This window comes from Lepidochelys olivacea (assembly GCF_965140295.1).
Source record: "Lepidochelys olivacea isolate rLepOli2 genome assembly, chromosome: 23".
NCBI classification, from domain to species: domain Eukaryota; kingdom Metazoa; phylum Chordata; order Testudines; family Cheloniidae; genus Lepidochelys; species Lepidochelys olivacea.
In genome coordinates this window covers 896,354-920,337 of record NC_140433.1, presented here as the reverse complement: position 1 = coordinate 920,337, position 23,984 = coordinate 896,354, and the positions used below count along the sequence as shown (strand labels likewise).

The 23,984-nt window shown below is 61.4% G+C and overlaps 1 pseudogene across 2 annotated transcripts; it reads right to left on the bottom strand.

Annotated features, from left to right (window-relative positions):
- Window positions 1-4,280: 4,280 nt before the first annotated feature.
- On the bottom strand, window positions 4,281-16,926 carry LOC311511704 (cdc42 effector protein 2 pseudogene; annotated as a pseudogene). 2 transcript variants are annotated; one of them, XR_014714611.1, is made up of 2 exons: window positions 16,706-16,926; window positions 4,281-6,979 (listed from the first exon to the last, which is right to left on the bottom strand). The product of XR_014714611.1 is annotated as a cdc42 effector protein 2 pseudogene (transcript). The 2 variants fall into 2 exon arrangements; XR_014714612.1 differs by lacking the exon at window positions 16,706-16,926 and adding an exon at window positions 15,153-15,229.
- Window positions 16,927-23,984: the final 7,058 nt, after the last annotated feature.

Sequence of the window (23,984 nt, the reverse complement as noted above, 5' to 3'; positions counted from 1 at the left end):
TTCACCTCTCTTTGCCTGGCTGCGGGGCCCTTGGCACAACTGGATGCTCCCCCTTCTGCCTCCCGTGTGGGACTTGGAATGTGGCCCTGCCTGGAACCCAGGGCCAGCTGGAAAAGTTGGGCCTTCCCCTGGGAGCCACCTGGGTACAATTCCACTTGAGGGGGGAGAGGGCCTGGCCCCCAGAGCCACCCGGCTGGAGTCCTACCTTAGCCAAAGGTCACAGCAGGGCCTCCCACTGCCAGATGGAGGCTGGCTTAGTCACTGAAATGGTGCCACCTCTGGGGTGTAACGAGGCAGCTGGTCGAGCAGCTGCACAGCGACAAAGCAGGGCCGCCAGTGAAGGCGAATCCTGTGAGTAAATCAGGCTGCGGGGCGCAGCTGGGGGTGTGTGAGTGGAATGGACGCTGTCGTTGCTCTTATGTGCCCTCTGCCCTAGGGGTGAAAGCAGCCTGCCGTGCGCTGCTCGGGATCCCTGCTTAGGCCTGAGCAGCTGTGGCTGGTGGCGTGCGGGGCTGGGGATCAGGCAATCACCCTCCATCCGGTGTTTATACCTCCCTGTAAACACTGGGAGTAAACCGCTCTGCTGGGGCCGCTGGCTCTGGACTATCTGACCCTTCTCAGCGCTTTCCTGGCGGCAGAGCATGTCCCAGGACCTTCTCGATCCCCAGGGGGCCGTGCGCCAGGCGCTGCTGGGCACAGTCACGGGGGGCGTGTCAGACTTTGCCTTACATGGTGTGTCCTGCTTTCTGGGGTCCTATCACTGTCACGCAGCTGAGGGGGGTGGGGGGAAGCCCCGTGCTCGAGCCAGGTCACCTACTGCTGGAAACACACCCAGGGGCTTGTCACGGGGGGGCCCTTAGACCCGTGGGCCCAGGCCCTCAGCTGGCACAAATCAGCTGTTTACCGGGACTCCTGGTGTTGGGAGCTTCTGGCCAGGACTCGTCCTTCCCCTGCTCTCGGCGGAAGGCACCAACGGGGGCTGTCTACAAGGAAACAAAGTCCTGGTGACTGGGGTCCTTGCAGGCGGGCTGGGAGGGGTGAGGGGGCTCTGGCACGATGGGGCCCTGGTCTCGGCCGGGGTCTGGGCTGCGTCCTGCCTGGCGTGACGGGGCCCTGGTCTCGGCCGGGACCCGTAGGTGCTACTGTCACGCACAGGGTAATTAGCTCCCTGCTGCCCTGGCATGGTCTGACACCCGCCCCCCGGCCATGCTGAGCACTAGGGTCTGCGTGGATGGAAGGGGGCTCGGTCTGTGTCCTGGCAGCAGTTGGGCTGAGAACTCAGCTACCGAACCCCCCTCCCGCAGGGGGAAGGAGCCCTCTTCTGCCGAGTGATCCCGCCTAGCCGCAGGATGGAGACGAGGGCTGGCTGCAGCAGGAATCCCAAATCCCCAGAGCATCTAAACCCAGGTCTGTAAGCCCCAGGGCACCAGCCTGCAGCCAGGTCTGGGGTCAGCACGGGGCCAGGGGAGGCACCCAGCTGTCATGCCTGCTGTGAGGGGGTGGGGAGGGGGAACGTAGATCAGAACAGGGGTACTGCTTCCCCTTCGCCCCTGGACATTGCTAATAGAGGAAGGGGGCTGAAATAAATGACTTAAAATAAGAAAGTGTTACGGGGAATTAGAGTCTGGTATGGGCAGGGGGACCACTAGCCCCCACTCCCCTCACAGCGCTGGGGAGAGAACCCAGGTGTCCTGGGTCCCGCCCCCCCTCTGAGGGGTGGGGGCACAAGCTGCTCTGTGCTCGGAGCCACGGCCCAGACTTGGCCACTTCCCCACCAAGGGGGTGAGCGATGGGTCCCTGCAGCGATAGCCGGAGAGCTGCACAGCCTGGGCTAGGACCTAGGGCTGCTCGGGGAGATGCGTGTGCACACGCCCGCCCACGCCCACACACCACTGGTGAGTTACACTCTGGACCGAGGCCGCCCTGCAATATGCCTGGGGAAGGAGCCAGGCTGGCAAGGCCCAGTGAAGGGGGCACGGGGGGCTCGTTCTCCTGGGCCTCAGACCACCTTCATTGTTCCGTTCTGGTTCCCGCGCCCGGAATCCCCAGGCGCCCAGGCAGAGTGGGGCAAGCAGCTGTCCGGGAGCCCAGCGGGCAGGCGAGGGGGCACCTGCCCCCTGGCGGCCAGGCCAGGTCTCTGCCAAGCCCCAGGAATTTGTACGGGGGGCCGGGTCTGTGGGTGCAGATGGAGCAGGCAGGAATGGGCCATTCTAAAGCTATAGGTCCCAGCGGGTTTGTTAAATCGTCCCAGGGTTAAACTGGCCTGGGTGAACCTCGGCCCCTCAGCCACAGGGCCAACACGAGGGAGACATTCCAGAAAGTCCCACTTCAGCCCAAAGCACCCACTGGTTAGAGCAGGGGCTGGGGGCCAGGACTCCTGGGTTCTCTCCCAGTTCTGGGAGGGGAGTGGGGCCTAGCGGGTGGGGGGGGCTGCAGCTAGTGCCAGGGCCAGGGCTGCCGTTGCGCTCTGCAAGGGGCAGGAAGGCCAGGCTGGTGCTGTCTGTGTACCTCCTGGGGAGCCCCGCGGAGCCCCCTGCCCACTCAGTCGCTGGGAAGCAGCCAGCCGTCAGAGCCAGGGTCAAAGCACGGGGGGGGGGGGCGGGGAGGCTGGGGCAGAGACAAACGCTCCCGAGGGAAAGCCCCAGCCCCACACTGCTCTGCTCAGCCCCGGGCCTGCAGCGACCAGGGAGACCCTACAGAAACAGCCCAGACGAATGGGAGACCAAACTCACCCCTGGAGCACCCCCTGGCGCACCAGCGTCCCCACCTCCAGCAACCCCTGCACCGCCAGCTGGTCTCTGGTCACAGGTCCGGGCCCAGCCGGGTCGGGGTCAGCCCCAGGAGCGGATCCAGCACAGCCCCCGCAGGCGACGTGGCCATTCCCTGCTCGTCACCCCACCCCTGGGTGCTGCAGGGCTCCTGCTTCGCCCCCCGGCGGGGTACAGCTCCCTGGGGCCCTGCCTGCCAGTCGGCGGCCTCCCTGCTTCTCACAGGCTGTCCCTGGACCTCCCCTGCGGCCTGGCTACTCCCTGCGGCTCCTTCACTCAGCCCCTTCCCCTCATTTGCTGCCCTCCCCAGGAACCTGCCACAGCTGGGCTCGTTAGTGCTAACTACTGCTCAGACCGGGATCAGCTGGGGGCCAACTGCCCCCTCACAGGCCAGGCTGAGCCCCACTCCTTGCAAAGGGTCACCAGCCTGTAATAGGCCCCACTATAACAGCCCCATGTGTGCAGCCCGGGGGGCTCACGGGAGACCCTACGATAACAGCGCAGGCTATTTGGGATGTCTCAGCCCCGCAGCGCAGGGCCCGTAGCTGTGGTGACTTGTGCACAGTTCGCACGCTGTCACCGTGCACCGGGGCACGTCTGAGTGTGTCAGAGCCCAGGACACTGGGGCGGCCAGGCTGATTCTCACGGTCACAAGGAGGTGGGCCCCCCCAGCGAGTGAAGGGCACAGACAGGGCCAGATTGCGTGCTGGGCAGCGAGGAATGCCAGGCTGGTGATGTGGTGCGCGGCCTTTCACATCCGCTGCATGCCAGGGCCCTGGGTCACCCATTGGAAACAGCCACCCACAGTGACACTCACCGCCCGCTCTGGAATGCAGCGGTTCAAATTCCCGGGGGTGGGGCCAGGAGCCAGGACTCCTGGGTTCTGTCCTCAGCTGTAGAAGAATCAGAGTCGGTGAGCCTGGTGTAACTTCAGGGCTAGACCAGGCCTGGGAGTTTGGTGCCAAATGTGGCTCATGAAGCCTGATTCTGTCTCCCCCAGATCCCTGTGCTGGCATCTCCCCGGGTGCCAAGCCCTGCCCCTCAGGCTCAGCGGTGACCGCCCAGGTGCTGCGACAGGGACCAAGGCACTAAACCCTCTGGGCGCTCTCAGCGGGGTGGAGAGGGAGGGTGGCCCAGTGGTCAGGGCTCTGCCGTGGGACTCGGGAGACCTGGGCCAAGTCCGGGCTCCAGGGAACTGCGTGGCCCTGCCTCACCCGGCACAGTGAGGGCAACGCCGCAGCTGTACGGTGATGGGGGCCAGAGACGAACCGGAGCACAGGACAGAGCCCTGGGAAACCGACCCTCCCGGCGAGGGGGGGCTGTTTCGAGCCTTGCCCAGGCGGAGGGGCTCTCCCCTTCCCAGGCACCCCTGGGGTTCTGGTCTGTTTGGCTGCTGAGGATGCAGAGCTGTGGGGCTGGGGCACGCCCGGGGGCCCAGCCGGTCGGGAGCCTGGGTCACTCGCTGGCCCTGTGGCGCCCGTGGGGGCCGGGCGCCATCACAGGAAGCGGGCGCTGGGGACGAAACACTTTTATTGCTGACACACGACTCCAGGTGGCAGGAGAGAGAGGGGTTCAGAGGCCACAGTGATGGGCAGAGGGGGGATGCGCTGCAGGGGGCTCACGAGGGAAGGGCAGGAGCCGTTCTGCAGGGGGCAGGAGCTGCTGAAGGGCCAGAACTAGACGCCAGCCAGACGATCCCACGCGAAGCCACGCACCAGCCTCTGTGGTTAGAGGGGCAGGCGTCACCAGCTGGGATTTGCCAAGGATTCTGCAGGGGCCCAGGGCAGAACCTGGGGGGCCTGGCTGTGGCTGTGGGGCGGCCCCCCTCCCAAGGGGGCAGGAAGGTTTGGTGCCTGAACCCCAGGGGTGCTCCCCCGGCCTGCTCCATCCCTCAGCCTGGCCCCCGCAGAAGGGCAGCAGCATCCGCTGGCTGAGATGCAGGAGCCGCTGGGTGCTGGCAGCAAACAACCCAAGAACAGTATGAGTGAGTGTGTCTAGGGGTGTGTGTGTGTGTGTGTAGGGGTGTGTGTGTGGGTTTGTGTGTATGGAGTGTGTGTAGGGGTGTGTGGGGGGTTGTGTGCATGGGTGTGAGGGGTGTGTGGGGGTGTGTGTGAGCATGGGGTGGGTGTGGGTTTGTCTGTGTAGGGGTGGGTGTGTGGGTTTGTCTCTAGGGGTGTGTGTAAGGGTGTGTGTGGGTTTGTGTGTATGGAGTGTGTGAGCATGGGGGGGTGTGTGGGTTTGTGTGTATGGAGTGTGTGAGCATGGGGCGTGAGTGTAGGGGTGTATGTGGGGGGGCAGGGGTGTGTGTGTGTGTCTCTCCCCACTCCCCTTCCCGGCCACCAACCCTCCCCGTCCTTTCCCACCTCACGTCCTGGCGGCCCCCAGGCCTCGGGGCTCCGTGCGCAGGGACGTGGGGGGACGTGGGGGAGGGCTCTGGACAGGGGCAGCCCCTCCCTGTGGGAGGGGGGTCAGAGGTGAGGATGCTGCTGCGTGCCTGGGCGGGGACATGCCCAGACCTTCCTGCTGTGGAGCGTCACATGGGTCACCCTGGCCCCAGAACATTCGGGAGCCCCCCCACCGGGGTCAGCAGCCAGCCAAGGCCCATGGCAGGAAGCAGGGACGTTTGGGGGAGGGGTCTGCGGTTAGGCTGGGTGGGGGGGTTAGTGTTTAAATCTGGGCTCTGTGCCCAGTGGGGCAGGATCCCGCATCCCCGAGCTGGGTCCCAGCCCGTTCCACAGGGCCCGCGAGTCTCCAGCTGCGGGAAAACCCAGCGGCGGGACCGCAGAGCGAGGAGCCCGGGGCTCAGCGCACGGCTCAGCCCGTACCCTCGCCGGCCCAGAGCCAAGCCCGCCCCGGGGCAGAGCCGGGCAGGGAGCGCTGAGGGCCTGAAACTTCCTGAAATCCAGCTGGTGTTGGTGACAGGCAGAGCCGGAACGAGTGTCCGTGCGCCGGGTTCCCCTCCAGCCAGGCGACCCCCGAGGCCGGTTCCTGAGCCGCGATGGGTCAGGGGCTAAGCCGTGCCCCTCGGTCCCCTCTGGGGGCCAGTCCCAGCAGGCTGGGGAGCTCCCCACAGACCCCAGGCTGCTCGAGCCACGGTGCCCCTCCTGGGCCCAGGCCGTGGGCGGCTCAGAGGTCAGGGCGTTTTCTGAGTGGGCAGCACCCTGCAGCTGGGCGGGGGGCTGCCGGGCCAAGGAGCCTCCATGGCGTGGAGGACGGATCTACAGGGCCTTGGCGCCCGGCAGCTTGTACTCCTCCATGATCCGCAGCACGTCGTCCAGGATGGAGGGGCCCAGGTCCAGGTCCAGCCCCAGCAGGGACTCGGAGCGCGGGACAGAGGCCCCGGGGGAGCACGGGGGCTCCTGGGTGTCCGTGCCGGCCCGGGTGCCGTAGCCCAGGCCCCAGGGGCCCGGGAAGGAGCCCTCGGAGGAGTCGGCGGAGAAGGAGACGGAGGAGGGCAGCTGGTCGTAGTGCGGGAGGGAGAAGGGCAGGCCCTGCCCGCTGTGGAAACAGCCCTCACCGCAGCTGACGGACATGGAGCGCTGGCTGCTGGGCAGCTCCTCCAGGTGCAGCCGGGGCGGCTTGGGGGGCGCCTGCTCCGGGCTCGGTGCCCCGCTGAAGACAGGCAGGGAGACGGCGCTCTTGAGCAGGCTGCGGTAGCCGCTGGCGGCGGGGCCCCGGGCCAGCTCCTGGCCCACGGCCTGGGCGCTCTGCGAGGCCAGGCGGCGGCCCAGGGGGGGCAGCAGGTCGTACTTGCCCTGCAGGAAGGAGAGTTCCCCGAACATGTCGCCCTCGCCCGCCGGCCCGATGTGGGCGCTGTGCCGGAAGTCCCCCAGCGGCGGGCTGATCATGTCGCTTGACAGCACGTCCCGCAGCCGCAGCTTCCGGCCCCGCTTCGGCGTCGAGGGCTTCAGGTAGATGGGGGTCTTGGCGGGCATGGCGGGGCGGCCGGCGGCTCTGAGGCCTGGCAGGCGCCCCCGGGGGCCAGGCACTTCCCCGAGGCCCAGTCCCTCCCCGGCCTGGCGGGTGCTCTCCGGAGCCCGGCTGGGATGGTACCTTGGGAGCTCAGCCACCAGCAGGACCGGCCCAGGACGTCCCCTTCCTCTGGGGTTTCGCAGGCACCCCCGGTCGGCACGCCAACTCAGGATCCCGGCGTCGGGGCGACCGCCCTCGCTCTCGCCCCCTCAGCCGGCCGCGGGGGGCAGCATCTCCACCTGTAACAGCCAGAGCAGGGAGCGTTACCGGGGGGCCACGGCGCTGCCTGGGGCACCCAGCCTGGGGGGTGTTCGCGAACCACGCAGCAGGGAGTGTGGGGCCGGGGCTGAGGCTGGGTTCCCCCAGAGACGGGCCAAGGCAGCAGGGGGGGCTGGGACTTGCAGAGCCGAGACCTGGCATTGCTGGGTCTCAGGGACGCGGCTACAGAGCAGCCCCAGCCCCAGCGAGAACGACCCCCTCCCTGGGGGCTGGTTCCTGGGGCCACTTCCACCCAGCCGGCCTAACGCGCTCCGGGCTCAGACACCTGCTGTCCCCAGTGGGATGGGTTAGCAGCGGCTTCACGTGTGCAAACACCCCCCCACACACAATGACGTACACCGCACACACTTGACAGCCACATGCATACACACACAAAGCTCCCAGCACCGTGCGGACCCCCCCATCCCACCAGCAGCCCCCTGCCCTGCCCGGGGCACGTGCATCACTAGCCGCGGGGGGTCAGGCCCTGCTCCACTTCCGCCGTGCAGCGCGAGGCTCCGACTGCAGCCACCAAGGGGCCAGGAGCAGACCAGGGAACCCTGGGCTGGGCTGTGCTTGAGGGACCCCAATGCGGGGCGCTGGGCAGCCAGCGGGATCCTTCCCACGGGCACGTGGACTGATCCACGGGCACCGCTACAACCCGGGCCACCAGGGCTCCCTGGGGCAGCTTTCCAAGAGCCTTCAACTGGGGGGGGGGGCGCTGAGTGTGTGCACACATGGGAGTGCACATGCGTAAGTGTGTGCATGTGAGTGCGTGTGAGTGCACACACGTGTGTGCATGTGCAAATGTGTGAGTGTGCTTGTGTGTGTGAGTGTGAGTGCACGTATGTGTGACGAAGTGGGACTGTTCTTAATGTTTCCTCTGAATAGTGTGGGGGTGCCTCAGTTTCCCCTAGGCAGTTCTTAAGTCTCTAGGGGGTAGGATAAGGGTGTATGATCGTTGCAGAACCCTAGAGGGCAGGGGTGTGCAGGGGTCTGGACACAGACAATGGCCGACACCCTGTTTCCTGGCACCTGATGGCCTGGGCCCTTCCCCCCTGCAAGGTGAGAGCTGAAGGGTTGGAGAACAAAGGAATCAGGTGACCACCTGGCCCGGGAAAGGAACAAAGCCCAGAGGAGGAGGGGCTGGAGGGAGTTTCAGTTTGGGGCTGGCTGGGACATGGAGTGAAGGGCAGACATAGCTGTCTGGCTCACTGCCCCCCAAAATGGACCCAGCTGAGGGGTCTGGTTCTCTTCACCTGCAAGCTCTGTGTTAGACCATGTTCCTGTCGTCTAATAAACCTCTGTTTCCCCGGCTGGCTGAGAGTCATGTCTGACTGCGAAGTTGGGGGGCAGGACCCTCTGGCTTCCCCAGGAGCCCCGCATGAGCGGACTCGCTGTGGGAAGCGCACGGAGGGGCAGAGGATGCTGAAGGCTCCGAGGTCAGACCCAGGAAGGTGGAAGCCGGGTGAGCCCTGTGTCCTGCAGACAGGCTGCTCCCAGAGAGGAGACTCCCCCAGAGTCCTGCCTGGCTTCGCGGGGAGCAGGTCCAGAGCATCGCCCAGGGACTCCGTGACAACTGGTGGCAGCGGTGGGATGTACTGCACCCCGTGGATGGCGCTTCCTGCAGTAAGTGACTGGGGAGCAGTAAAACGAAGGGGGATTGACTCGGACCAGGTGTGCTGAAGCTTCAGAGAGAGACAGTTTCAGGGGGCGGTTAACCCCTGGGAGTGTGTGACCAGATAAGGACTTTTGCAGTAACAGGGGCCCCCAGGGGATTGCAGTGAGCGGTCCAAGGGGCGGAGGAGTCTGCGGCTTGACCCTGGCAAAGAGGTGATGACCTCGAGAAGGGCTGGCACACGAGGGGTTCTCCCTGGAAACCGTGGGGAGCTGAGAACACACGGGCCTGTGAGTCCACAACAACTTGGGAAGAGCGGAGTGATGGCCTGTCACCGTCTCCTTCAGAAGGACATTGTAACCCTGTGCAGAAAGAGAGGGTTGAGCCTTGGAAAGTTCACCAAAGCACAGTTAATCGTGCAGCTGGAGGAGGATGACCGCTCTAAGGAACAGATTCCTGACCCAAATGGGGCTATAGCAGGATCTGGAAGCAGCTGGAGCGGGAGCCAGGCACCCCCAAGACTCCTGTCCCCGACCAGACGAGGGTCTTCACGATCGGGTTCCCCATCCGGGGATTGGAGACGGACGGGATTGGAGCTGAGTCCGAGAGAGCAAGAGGACTGTGAGAGACAGCGAGAGCCCGAGAAAGAGCTGCAGAAGCAGCAGCAGCATGAACAGGCGGTGGGGGAGTGGAGAGGCCTAGGGGACCCCCCAGGGGTGAGTGGGGATAGACCCTAGGGGGCCAGTTCCGCAGGGAACCTCGAGACTAAATTGCTGCCCCTGGTTAAGGGGGGGGTGTGTGGATGCCCACCTCACTGACTTTAGCAGGCTGGCGATTTGAACCAGGGGGACCCTGCGGAAAAGCCCCGGTGTCTAGCTCCCTTGCTGGGTCCCAAGGCCACAGACTCCGTCAGCCAGATGGGTGGGGAGGTGGACAGGCTCCCACTCCTGACCCCAACCTGTATGTCTGTGTGGAGTTCCCTGGGGTCAGGCCCCTCGGACCCCCAGTGGGAGCGGAAGGTGATGGTCAATGGGGAGACATTCCTGGGGTGGCGAGATCCTGGGACAGAGGGAACTGGTGTCAGGCCCTGGGTGGTGCAGCCTCAGATGCTGAGGGGCTGTGTGAGCTGGGTGAGGGTCCCAGGGACGAAGCCCCTCGCCCTGCCTATGGCCCAGATCCCTGTGCAGACCCAGGAGGGGTGGGGCTGGCTGGCCGGCCGTTGGGGTTCTCCAGGACCCCAGCTGCGAGACCCTGTTGTGAGGTGATTGTATCTCTTTGGGATAGGATCCAGGCCCTGCTCCTGTAATGGCCAAGGGTTTGAATTTGAATCCAGGGAACCAATCGGTGGAGAGGGAAATGGTCAGTGAAAATGCAGATGACCTGGCTGGCAGGGGGGAGGAGCGGCTAGGCTCAGGCTACCTGCCTGCCTGTAACCGTCTGGGCTGGGTGGGACAGAGAGATTCCCCCTCTCTGGTGTGCAAGGGGGGCGGGGAGCCTCAGGGGGCTCACCCTGGCTCTGATGCAGTGAGGAAAGCAGCGAGTTCGCTGCCTACCCCCACTGGGACAGCAAGGGCAGCGCTGAGCACAGTGGGAGCTGAGACCCCAGCTGAGTGGGGGGAGACACAGGCAGGGCAGGGGAGCTGTTGGGAGTGGCAAGATGCTGGGTAAGGAAAGTCTGGATGAGCCTAGGCAGCCTTGTGAGCTGATGGCTGTGTCTAGTCAGCAGGGCGGGAAGGCGAGGAGAGTGGAAGATGAGTGTCCCTGGACCTTACCTGGGTGGAGAATTGTGACAGGGAAGGAAACGTGTCTGTGTCTGTCAGGGGTATTGACTTGCCTGTGGAGGGAGCTACCCTGATCTCCAAGCAGTTGTCTGTGACCAGCCTTGTGTGCTGGGACAAGGGGAATGAGATCCCAAGCTGTGTGTCTGGGAAAGGAGAAAGTGTGTCGGGCTCTTCTTTGTCTATGGAGCAGACAGAAGGGGCCTTTCAGCCTGTGATGGTTGAGGGGAGTGCAGTTGTCTCAGAGCTGGTTCTGGATTCAGCTAAAGTCCAGGAAGGGACGGGTCCTAAGGGAAGGGAAGGGTCCTAAGTTTGTGTCTGCTCGGGAGAATGGCCCTGTAACAGGTCGCATCCAGTTAGTGTCTATGTAAAATCCCAGAGACCAGACAATTTGGGTGCTTGTATTTTGCCTGATGCTAGTGTGTGGCTGGGAAAGGGTGTAGCAACTCTGTCTAATCAGGGTGAGATCCTAGCCAGGGCACAAGGAGAGCATGAAGGTGTGTGATTGTGTTACCTACTGAGGGTGTGGAAACCTGTAGCAAGAAGGAAAAGATTCCTGAACTTGTGTGTAGCAAAGGGAAGGAGAATGCTTCTGACCGTTTATCTAGGAAGTCTGTAAGTTTGCCTGAAAGGGGATTGTGTAGGAATCCGCCGGATGGACCAGAGGTAATTCTGGATGTAAGGGAGACCCAGAAAGAGTCTGTTGTTGCTCAGGAAAGCGTTCCTCTAGAGCAAGCCCTAGGGAAAGAGGGTAAGAGCAGAATTTCTGTGAGGGGTGACTTGTTGCATAGAAAAGCCCTAGGGAAAGGAATCCTCCTGGAGTCTTTGCAAGCAGTTTACTGCCACTGAAGGGTGTGAAAGTGACCTCTGCCATTTACATTGGTCAAACTGGACAGTCTCTACGTAAAAGAATAAATGGACACAAATCAGATGTCAAGAATTATAACATTCATAAACCAGTCGGAGAACACTTCAATCTCTCTGGTCACGCGATCACAGACATGAAGGTCACTATCTTAAAACAAAAAAAACTTCAAATCCAGACTCCAGCGAGAAACTGCTGAATTGGAATTCATTTGCAAATTGGATACTATTAATTTAGGCTTAAATAGAGACTGGGAGTGGCTAAGTCATTATGCAAGGTAGCCTATTTCCCCTTGTTTTTTCCTACCTCCCCCCCCCCAGATGTTCTGGTTTAACTTGGATTTAAACTTGGAGAGTGGTCAGTTTGGATGAGCTATTACCAGCAGGAGAGTGAGTTTGTGTGTGTGGTTTTTGGGAGGGGGGGAGGGGGTGAGAGAACCTGGATTTGTGCAGGAAATGGCCCAACTTGATTATCATGCACATTGTGTAAAGAGTTGTCACTTTGGATGGGCTATCACCAGCAGGAGAGTGAATTTGTGTGGGGGGTGGAGGGTGAGAAAACCTGGATTTGTGCTGGAAATGGCCCACCTGATGATCACTTTAGATAAGCTATTACCAGCAGGACAGTGGGGTGGGAGGAGGTATTGTTTCATATTCTCTGTGTATATATAAAGTCTGCTGCAGTTTCCACAGTATGCATCCGATGAAGTGAGCTGTAGCTCACGAAAGCTCATGCTCAAATAAATTGGTTAGTCTCTAAGGTGCCACAAGTCCTCCTTTTCTTTTTGCGAATACAGACTAACACGGCTGTTACTCTGAAACCTGTCATTAAACAAGAAAGTTTCAGTTCCTAACAGCCAGAAATTTTCTGTTGTGAATGGATCCACTGACTTTCCTGTTGAAAGACCCAGTGTGGAGAGCTTTGAGAAGGTCTCAGATGGAGTGAAAGCTGTTAAGGAAGTTAAACAGTCCTCTAACCAAGTGGCTGTGTTTGGCCAGCTTGTTGGGGAGAAGACCCAATCCCAGTTTGACCCCCTGGAGTTTTGGGGTGTCCAAAGGGCACAGGCCGCATAAACCTTCCCACATGCGGCCTGCGAGTGCTATCGACCACCCCCCCGACCTAAGGGAGGGCTTGAAACTGGAAGGGCCTGGTGTAACTCCTACCAAGGAATGGGAGAGATGCTGGGGCATCCACGGGAACGTTGGTGGCTTCGAACTTCCCCAGTTCACCGGCTAAAGTGACCCCGCTCAGTTCGATCTCGAAGGGGGGAGAGATGTGACGAAGTGGGACTGTTCTTAATGTTTACTCTGAATAGTGTGGGGTGCCTCAGTTTCCCCTAGGCAGATCTTGAGTATCTAGGTGGTGGGATAAGGGTGTTTGATCATTGCAGAGCCCTAGAGAGCAGGTGTGTGCAGGGCTCTGGACACAGAGAATGGCCGACACCCTGTTTCCTGGCCACTGATGGCCTGGGCCCTTCCCCCCTGCAAGGTGAGAGCTAAAGGGTTGGAGAACAAAGGAATCAGGTGACCTCCTGGCCTGGGAAAGGGACAAAGCCCAGAGGAGGAGGGGCTGGAGGGAGTTTCAGTTTGGGGCTGGCTGGGACATGGAGTGAAGTGCAGACCTGGTTGTCTGGCTCCCTGCCCCCCAAAATGGACCTAGCTGAGGGGTCCTGTTCTCTGCACCTACAAGCTGTTTTAGACCATGTTCTGTCATCTAATAAACCTTCTGTTTTACTGGCTGGCTGAGAGTCCCGTCTGACTGCGGAGTTGGGGGCAGGACCCTCTGGCTTCCCCAGGACCCCACCTGGGCGGACTGGCTGTGGGAAGCGCAGGGAGGGGCAGAGGAGGCTGAATGCTCCAGGGTCAGACCCAGGAAGGGGGAAGCCGGGGGAGCTGTGTGTCCTGCAGACAGGCTGCTCCCAGAGAGGAGACTCCCCCAGAGCCCTGCCTGGCTTCGTAGGGAGCAGTTCCAGAGCATCGCCCGGGGACTCGGTGACAGCATGTTCATGTGAGTGAGTGTGCATGTGTGAGTGTGTGTCCATGTGCAAGTGTGCACACATGTCTCCCCGGGGGCCTGGCCACCCGGCTCCTTCCGTCCTGCTCCCGCTCTCCAGCCAGTCCCTAGTTTTGTTACCATAAATGGCCAGGCTGCCTCCACTTCCTGCCGGGAATGGACCCAGCGGGGCAGATTAAGGGGGAGGAACCCCCCCCCCGCCCATCTCTGCACTGGGGACAGCAGGGCCCAGCCCGCCCTCTCCCAGCCTTTGTGCTGTAGGGCTGGAGACACACAGTGGGGTCTAGTGGTTAGTGCTGGGAGCCAGGACTCCTGGGTTCTATCCTTGGCTCTGGGAGGGGGGTGGGGGCTAGTAGTTAGAGCAGGGCGGGGGGGGGGACTGGGAGCCAGGACTCCTGGGTTCTCTCCCCGGCTCTGGGAGGGCGGTGGGGGCTGGTGGTTAGATTCACTGACTGTGCCATCTAACAGGGGAGGCGACTGAGTGCAGGAGACACCCCAGAGCAGACGGCACACGGAGTCCTCCAGCTGCGACAGGCACCAGCAGAGCAGTGGATTCATTCAGCGCCATGTCCTGCCCAGGGCTGCCCTCGCGCGTCCCACGCCCAGGGCAAATCGAGGCCAAACCTCGACCCTGGGGGTGGCGCAGATGGTGGGCAGATTGGACCAGATTCACCAGGGGGCCCTTCCCTGAGGCCGCCGACTCTGAGACCTATGGAACCTGCCCGGCGCCGGAGATGTGTCCACACAGCCCAGCGTCAGCCTGCAGCAGGGGCCCAGAGCAGCCCCTTGCACACAAGACCCAGCCAGCATCCTGCCTCCCACTGCAGCCAGGCCCAGCAGCTCCAAAGGAAAGTGCCAGGAACCCGGCCTTGGGCAGCCGTGGGACAGCACAGCGCTGCCTGGTGAGAGCCATGTTCCCCGAGCGATGGCCTGTTACACTCCCGTCCATACCACCTGGAGCATCATCCCAGCAAAGCCTCAGGGCCCCGTCGCACCAGGCGCTGCCCAGACCCCAGCCAAGATTGGGGACCTGTCGCGCCGGGGGCTGCCCACACCCAGACTGTCTCCATGCTGAAGAGCTCACAACAACCCTATCAGACAAGGCAGACTCATCACCCTGGTTTTATGGATGGGGAACAAAGGCCCAGAGAGATTCCCAGATTCCAAGGCCAGAAGGTACCATGGTGACCGGCTGGTCTGACACCCCTTGACCCCGGTATAACACAGAGAACTGCCCCAGGGGAATCACTAGAGCAGAGCTCTTAGGAAAACCTCCTACCCTGGTTTACAAATGGTCAGTGCTGGAGAATCCCCCAGGTCCCTGGGAAGTTGCTCCAGTGGTTAATTACCCTCACTAGCAAAACTTACACCTTGTTTCCCGGCTGAATTTATCTAGCTTCAAATCCCAGCCGGCAAGCATGGCGAGCCGGCCAGGAAACATTTGTTCCCCGCAGGCAGCTACAGACGGGGATAAAGTCACCCCTGAACTGTCTCTGTGCTCAGCTAAGCAGCCGGGGCTCCTGCCGTCTGTCGCCCCCAGGAGCTTCCGAACCTGTCAGTCATTCTCCTGGCTCTTCTCAGACCCCCCGATTGATCAGCGGGCCGCAGAACCGGCCCCAGGCTCCCAGCAGCGTCCCACCAGGGCCAAACACAGGGGAAACCACCTCTCTGCTCCTGCTGGAGATTCCCCTGTTCCGGGGCCCAGGGTCGCCAGACAGGGTCATGTCCAGCTGAGTACTCACCACAACCCGCAAACCTTTGTCAGGGTCCCTGCTCCCCCGGCAGCATCCCTCCCCTGTCAGCACGGGCGTACGGCTCCCGTTCTCTGCTCCTAGCCATCTACATTTGCATTCAGCCGCATTAAAACACGCAGTGTTCACCTGTGCCCAGCTTGCCAAGAGATCCGCATCGCTCTGTGCCAGTGACCCGGGCTCGGCTTTGTTTCTCTCTCCCCTCGGTTTAGTGCCATCGGCAGCAACTTGCCTGGGAGGGGTCTGCAGCAGAGCTGGGACAGAATCCAAGTCGCCTGCATCCCTGACCGACCCCGTCACCACCCTGTGCGAGGGCCCCCGCATCCCTGGCCCGCTCCTCCCTGCCTGGCCCAGCCTGCAGCTGCCAGGACAAGCCCGGGGCTCAGGACCCCCAGCCCTGAGGTTCAAGGACCTGGGAACAGGGACTGGCTGGAAACTCCCAGCCCAGTTTCACTCCTAACCAATGTATGGGGAGGGGCCCCCGCCTGCCGAGACCCACCTGGCTCCCCCCTTGGTCCTGCCTCCTCGGGGGCATATGTTCCTGGCTGAGTGGGGTGGGGGGCTTGACCCCGGCTCAGGGCCGGTACAGGAGTGGGGAGGGGGGCCTGGCCGTCAGATGTGAAGCCAGGAATGGCAGGGGGGCGCTGAACCAGCCGAGCAGAGCGCGGAGCGCCACCCTGCCCTTCCAGTGGCACCAGAGGGGGATGCTGCCTGGGAGCCAGGCCCCGCTGCATCTCGAGCTGGGCACCCACCGTCCGACGCGGCCTTTGCCTCGCCCCGCTGAGCTCTCCTTGCCCTGGGCCCGTTCCCCGGTCGTGTTGGTCCCCATGCGCCCAGGCCCATCCCGGCACCGTTCTCCACCCGCGGTGTACCAAGCCAGGCCCAGCGCCTCCCACGAGCCTCTGGGCGAGACCTACCCCCTGGCCAGGCCGCAGGGACCCCGCCAAGCCCTGGGTCGCGCCACAGGGCAGCCGAGCCCCAGGATGCCTCCGGCTGGTGCCTCTGCACCCGTCCACCCTTCTGGCCGAGAAGAGCCGGCCTTGGTGCTCCCCCCTCCGCACACACCCCAGCGTTGTGTAACACTGCAAGGCCCCCCTGCCCCCGGGGAGGATGTGACACGCTGGGTTATAAATAAACCGCACGCCCGGGAGCAGAGCCCCTTTAATGCCAGGGCCGGGGGGAGGGCGTCCGGATTAGGGACTAATCCTGCCCCCAGGGCAAACCCCCCATTCTGGGCTCTGGGGCGTGAAGGGAGCAAACAGAGACGTGGGTCTGGAAATCTGCCCCTGGCAGCACCCGGAGCTACAGACCTGTCCCCGCGCCGGCCACAGCCCCTGGCCCAGGCCAGCCCCCCTGCCCTGTGCCACGGGGAGGGAAAGGGGTTCACGGGCGCAAACTCCGTGGGGCAACCCCGGCTCACCCCCCCCCCGAAATAAACCACCCCCCGCCAACACACAAATACACATCTGGCTCCCACGCAGAACACACCACAGCAAAATCTATAGCCGCAGACTGCCCCGTGTTAACGCCCCGTGCACGCAGGGCACGGACACGCACACCCGGACACACCCACCCGCTGACACGCGCGCCCTGGCCGGCCCCAAGCTCCCCCCGCCCCGGGGCCCGGGCTGGCGCCGTTCTGCCCCCCGGGACCCCGCCGCCCCCATGGGCGCCGCACTTGCCTGGGGCCGCTCCCGGCGGCTGGCGCGTCCTGCGCGGGGCTGGCTCCGCAGCCTGGAGCCGGGACTCGGGCGCCGCTGCCCCCCCAGATCCCGGGGCTGGGGGCTCGGGCGGGGAGGGGCCGCCCGAGAGTGACACAGTGCGCGTGCAGCTCTGTGTGCAACCGCGAGTGCACAATGTCAGTGCAAACGTGTGCGTGCAAGCACGTGACGGCGCAAAAGCGGCAGGGTACGCGCGTGTGCAAACGTCTGTGCACACGCGTGCGGATGGGGGAGTGTGCCCACGTGATTGTGCAGTGGGCGTGCAAATCAATGAGCGTGCGATGTGTGCAAACTTGTGAGTGTGCAGACGTGTGAATGCAGGGTTAGCTGGCATGTTTAGACAGGGCTTGGGAGGGACAGGCTGCAGGTGGGGGGCTGTGAGGGGCACAGGCAGGTTCGGGGGAGATCTGGGGGGCACAGAGTGCGGGGCTGTGTTTATGGGGGGTCACACAGACCCATTTATCTGCAGAACTGTTCCATGAGTCAGGGCTTCCTCTCCCTCCTGAGTCTTTGACCCCCCTGGGAGTGGGGGGCGACAGAGCGCGGGTGAGTCAGGGACTGTGACTGTGTAACACACGGATCCCCCCCCCCGCCCCGACAGACAGACAGACGCACCCTGTCAGCACTCAGCTAATAATGGGCGAATGAAGCAGGGCGCATTGTGGGGGGAGCCAGGACTCCTGGGTTCTCTCCCTGGCTCTGGGAGAGAAGTGGGATCTAGTTGGGGGGGGGACTGTGAGCCAGGACTCCTGGGTTCTCTCCTTGGGTCTGGGAGGGAAGTGGGGTCTGGTGGGACGGGGCGGGGAGCTGCGAGCCAGGACTCCTGGGTTATATCCCTGGCTCTGGGAGGGAAGTGGGATCTAGTGGGGGGGGGGGAAGGGGGCTGTGAGCCAGGACTCCTGGGTTCTCTCACTGGCTCTGGGGGGGAAGTAGGGTCTGTTCGGGAGTGGGGCTGGGAACCAGGACTCCTGGGTTCTATCCCTGGCTCTGGGAGGGAAGTGGGATCTAGTGGGGTGGGGGGGCTGTTAGCCAGGACTCCTGGGTTCGAACCCTGGCTCTGGGAGGGAAGTGGGATCTAGTGGGGGGGGACTGTTAGCCAGGACTCCTGGGTTCGAACCCTGGCTCTGGGAGGGAAGTGGGGTCTGGTGGGGGGGGGGCTGCGAGCCAGGACTTCTGGGTTATATCCCTGGCTCTGGGAGGGAAGTGGAATCTAGTGATGGGGGGAGGGGGCTGGGAGCCAGGACTCCTGGGTTCTCTCCCCCGCTGTCACTCACTCGGTGGGCAATAATGAATCATCCCTCTGCACCTCAGTTTCCCCATCTCTCAAATGGAGCGCCACACCCGCCCCACATGGGCTGGGGTTGGGATGTGTGGGGCGTGTTGCTGGGTCGGGGCAGGGCGCGGAGTCGAATGCCGCTCTTGGCCTCGCAGCCCCTGTGGCACCTTCAAATCCAGTGGAAGAGGCACTAAGCCCCCCAGCTCCAGCAGAGTTTGGACAGAGTGTGAGGCCCTGACACTGGGGCCGGGGGGGGGCAGGGCTGTCTGGACCCCCCAGGGCAGAACAGGCCCCGGGTGACCCTGGGCCCCAGTGTGTTCTAACTGGGAATCCCCTGGGGGATGCTGAGTGGGAAGGTGTGGGTGGGGTGTCCTATGGGAAGAGTTTGATGTTGTGTGGAGCTATGGGGCGGGGAGGTGGGGGGGTTAATCTGTGTGGGACGGGGAGAGATTGTTCTGGGAACTGCAGGAATTTCCCTTCTTTGTTTCCTGCAGAGGAATCCCAGGAACCGGAAGTCGTCCATCCGTCCGTCCGTCCCACACACACACAATCACCCCATGGGGACAGGAGGGGGAGGAGAAGGAGGGGGCAGTTTCCTGACAAAATAAAACAGGAAATTTCACAGGAAAATTAAATTGCAACTAAACAAAAAACCCTGATCCCAGCTCCCAGCACTGGCCAGACCCATCCCCATAGGTTTGCCAGTGCCCCTCAGTCCTGACCCACACCTCTGCAATCCCAGCCCAGGGCTCCCCACACCCAGCTCTGCCGGTGCCCCTCACTCCCGACCCGCAGCCCCTGCTAGCCCAGCCCTGCCCCCCAGCTCTGCTGGTGCCCCTCACTCCCAACCCGCAGCCCCTGCCACCCCCCCACACCCTATAGCTGTGATTTCTGTCTTTGCAACCAGCCCATGTTCCAATCTCAGCTGGCTGCAAAGAGCTTTTATGATTCCCAGCATCTCTCACTGCCCCCCGCCAATGAGCCCTGTGGAGTCATGGGGGTCCACGCAACACGGGGCCTCACAGCCGCCCCGTGCAGCTCTTGATGCCGGGCTGGGGTGGATGCCTCCCCACGGCATGCAGCGGCCCCACTCACAATGGAGCCATGCCGTTGGCTCAGGTCACTGGCTCAAGCCGCTTCCCCCAGCCAGGCCTGTGCCTTTGAGTCCAACCCCCCATGCCAAACAGCACGATCCAGGTCCCTGAAATCACAAGACTGGCTTGAATCGTAGCCAGCACTGCCTCTTCGCCTCCTAGTGACCGTTGGGCGTCCCCGTTCCTAGCTTCTCTCCCCAGCCAGCAGGGATGGAAACGAGCCCTGTCCAGTTAAACCGAGATTCTTGCCTCATCCCAGGGCTCCAGGAGCTGGGGCTTTCACAAAACACCAGAGATGGTGAGAGTTGGCAGCACCGTGGAGAGCCCAGCCAAGGGAGAGCTTAGTCTAGCTTTACTAGAGCCCAGCCAAGGGAGAGTGCGGGGCACGGGGGGTGGCCTGGAGGGGCGGGGGTGGCCTGGGGGGTGGCCTGCAACTCTTCTATTCCCAGAGCAACACCCGCAGAAGTGACAGACACCCTCTGCATCCGGCGTCCTCACTGGTCCCCTCCCCAGCGCAGGGCTTAATCTGCTGCCCAGGGGAAGGAAGCATCAGGCTCCAGCCTGAGCCAGGGCGCCCCCCACGCACACCTGCCCCAAGCGCTGCTCCCACCCCAATCTGCCCTGGAGTCCTGGGCCATGCTGGTCTGGGCGCGGTCTCTGCTGCCCTAGCACGAAGGCTGAGCAGACAGGGACTGAGACGTGTGCTGGGGCGGCTCAGAGGGCTCTGGGGCCAGGGCTGCGTCCCCCAGAAGCCTGGGCCCACAGGGCTCCCTGGCCACTGGGGGCTTGCGCATCCTGGCTGCGGAGTGGCATGTTCCCAGCCTCCCCTGCAGTCAGAAGGATGGTTCTGGGCTCATCCTGGCATCGTCCGCTCAGCACCGCCCCTCACTTGCCATTCCCATGGCCGTGGGGCCCTGTGAGATTACCCAACTCTAGCTGCCAAGGCACTAATCCACCACGGGTTTGGAGCTTCATTAGGTCCCTGACCCACTTTCCCTGTAAGAGGATGAGCATCTATATATAGCGGTCCCTCAGGCAGGGGCTGCATTAGCTCCCCCAAGGGTCGATTAGTCTAATGAGATTGCCCACAAAGACCCTGATCCCAGCATACCACCTGCCTGGCACTGCTTTCCAGGGTGCCAGGCCAGAATGAGATTAATCTCCCAGGAGGAGAGGCAGCTGCAGTGGGAGGGCAGACAATAGCCATCTCCAGAGCAGCTTGTGGATCCACTGGGGCTGAACGACCTGGGACATTCAAGGCAGGAGTGTCAGAGAACTTGGCAGCCCCATGCTCTGAGCTCCAGGGCCCCCATGTGCTGGTCTGTTACATAATCGTCCGTCTGCAGCAATGACCGGGGCCCTGGGCCAACGTAACCAGGCAGGACCATCAATGCAGTAAAGGGCTCCGTGACCTTGGGGGAGCCTTTGCTGTGGGTCAGACCCTGTCCGTGCCCTGAACCTTAATGCACGGTTAGTCCCTTTTGCACCTACTCCTGCAAATACCCCCTATGCGGGGCACTGACCCATGGCCTGATGGGGCACGGTTTCCAGGATTTGGGCAAAACAGCCCTTTGCTTGATCTCACCCCCTCACCCCAGGCTGCATTAAGCTCTGAAGCACTCGGACAAATGCCATCAAATGAAGGCAAGTGAGTTGGGCCAGGTCCACACTAGGAATGGCTAAATCATTATGCAAGGTAACCTATTTCCCCTTGTTTTTTCCTACCCCCCCCCTCCAGACGTTCTTGTTAAACCCTGGATTTGTGCTGGAAATGGCCCACCTTGATTATCATACACATTGTAAGGAGAGTGATCACTTTAGATAAGCTATTACCAGCAGGAGAGTGGGGTGGGGGGAGAGAAAACCTTTTGTAGTGATAAACACCCATTTTTTCATGGTTTGTGTGTATAAAACATCCTCACTGCATTTTCCACAGTATGCATCCGATGAAGTGAGCTGTAGCTCATGAAAGCTCATGCTCAGATAAATTGGTTATTCTCCAAGGTGCCACAAGTCCTCCTTTTCTTTTTACTAGGAAAGAGGTCGGTCTAACTACATAACTCGGGGTATGAACAATCCACCCCCCCAAGCGATGCAGTTACCCGGTGCCGACAGCACTAGGCAATGGGAGAAGTCTCCTGTCGACCCGGCTACCCCTCCTGGGGAGGTGGATTAGCTATGCCGACAGGGGGTGGCCTAGGCAGCGTCTCCACTGAAGCAACGCAGCTGTGATGTTTTAAGTGTAGACGAGTCCTAAGTCACGGTCACAAAGCCCTGTGCAGTTCCACCTCTCCCCAGGCACCAGGCCCCTGTTGCTACGAGCTGGCCGTGTGCATGCCAGGGAGCTCCTGTCCCCTGTCCCACCCAAGTCTACCAGTAACTTAGGGCACATCTACACTTGAAATGCTGGATCGCCCCCATCTTGTGTCAGCGTGACACTGCCTGCATTCCCACTGAGCTGTTCTCTCGCCCCTTCGCATGCACCAGGCCTTACTGCTGCCTGCACAATCTGGGCCCCCCATGCTGGCTGCTGTGGGTCGGATCCCGCTCGGCTATGGGAACGTTAAGGCCCCAAACGACAGCCAGTGGTAGGGAGGTGTCACGGCACCACCTAGAGGGTGTCGGGGTTAGAAGCAATACGCAGACAGCAAAGAAATCCGTCATGCAAAAGACTCTGGGTGTCCCACACCTCGCAGCAAAAGGTGGCTGTGATAAAGTGGGACTGTTCTTAATGTTTCCTCTGAATAGTGTGGGGGTGCCTCAGTTTCCCCTAGGCAGTTCTTAAGTCTCTAGGGGGTGGGATAAGGGTGTATGATCCTTGCAGAGCCCTAGAGGGCAGGTGTGTGCAGGGGTCTGGACACAGACAATGGCCGACACCCTGTTTCCTGGCCACTGGTGGCCTGGGCCCTTCCCCCCTGCAAGGTGAGAGATAAAGGGTTGGAGAACAAAGGATTCTGGTGACCTCCTGGCCCAGAAAAGGGACAAAGCCCAGAGGAGGAGGGGCTGGAGGGAGTTTCAGTTTGGGGCTGGCTGGGGACATGGAGTGAAGGGCAGACGTGGTTGTCTGGCTCACTGCCCCCACAAATGGACCCGGCTGAGGTGTCCTGTTCTCTGCACCTACAAGCTCTGTGTTAGACCATGTTCCTGTCGTCTAATAAACCTCCTGTTTTACTGGCTGGCTGAGAGTCCCGTCTGACTGCGGAGTTGGGGGGGCAGGACCTTCTGGCTTCCCCAGGACCCCACCTGCACGGACTCGCTGGGGGGAAGCGCACGGAGGGGCAGAGGAGGCTGAATGCTCCGAGGTCAGACCCAGGAAGGTGGAAGCTGGGTGAGCTGTGTGTCCTGCAGACAGGCTGCTCCCAGAGAGGAGACTTCCCGAGTCCTGCCTGGCTTCGTAGGGAGCAGGTCCAGAGCATCGCCCAGGGACCCCGTGACAGTGGCTGTAAAAAGTTTTTGGGGTCTGATTTCCTATTAGCTGAGACAAGATGGGACAACTTCTGATGGTGAGAGACATGTTTTGGGGCTTACACCGAGCTCTTCTTCAGATCTGGGGAATGTACTCGGTGTCACAGCTAAATTCCTCCGAGCTAGGCTGTTTCCAGTCCTAACGAGGATGGGGAGCCGTTTCAAACTCTACATCGGCAGCGATTAGATCGCCTGCCAGCTCAGGAGAAATCCCAATTCCCTGCGCAAGGCTCCTGGGCTCTGTTCTCTGCTCATCTATAGTGAGCAGGATTCTCAAGTGAAAGGAATCTGGTGGCACCGGCAGCTTTTATGGGCACCCTTCGCAGAGGAGAGAGCCACAACTCTGCATGAAGTATTTTGCAGTAGTCAAAGATGCTAATGAACCCTGCTGGAGAGGCCAGTGAAGGGCTGCTCCCTACAGTCCATTCCCCATCCCTTGTCCAGTTCTCTCTCAAATGTCTCATGCATTGCAGTTTCCATGCAGTCCCTAAGAAAATTGTCCCACAGCTTCATTGTCTGGAGTGGGCTCCCAATATTAGCCATGGAGTCTTTATCCTACCCCGCACAGCGATAGCCCCTCTGTAGCACCCTCAGTCTCCACCCACTCTTCCACTGTGCAGTGCCAACCTGCCTCTCACATCCCCTCCCGGCCACATCCAGGCTTCCCGACTGCCCCCCAATTTCTCCCAACTGCCACCATCCCTTCAGTACTACCGGGGCTTGCCCTCATGTGGTCTCAGCATCTATTGGTGCTAGACAGCCACGCTTAAGGAAGAGGAAGGACAGGCTAGGGTGCTGGACTGGGGCTCAGGACACCTGGGTTCAATTCTTGACTCTGCCACAGATGTCAAGTCACTGAATCCAACTGGTGTGGCAATTCCCCGATAATGTGGAGATGTTACCTCAGAGGGGGAGTGTGAAGATAAAGTGCCCAGTTGTGAGGTGCTCGGGGCAGAGAGACACACAAGTGCTTGGACAGACAGCAAAGTCACCTTCTCTTAGCAACTCTTTCCTGAGAATACAATCAACCCCTTTAACCCTGCCATTATTTCTCTACGGTCAGCACTCCGATATTCACTGCCAGGATTATTGCTGTTCTCCAAACAATGTTACATGCCTGAATAGGACTGGATTAAAAATGAACTGGAAACATGCCTGCAAAGTGCGTGTCCTCCCACCACATCTGTTAAACACAGAAACAGTGAGCGGGTTTAAACTCTCTCCCCCATTCTTCAGACCGTAGAACAGTCCTGCCCAAAAGAGTGCTGCAACGAGAAGAGACGGGATTTTTTAACTCCCCTATGAAAATGAAGGGTTACAACTACTTTGTTGCTATAATTTGTAAAGAGCTATCAGGAAACACGTATGTAGTTAACCCACACGTGAGCCAAATGAACCAGAAACC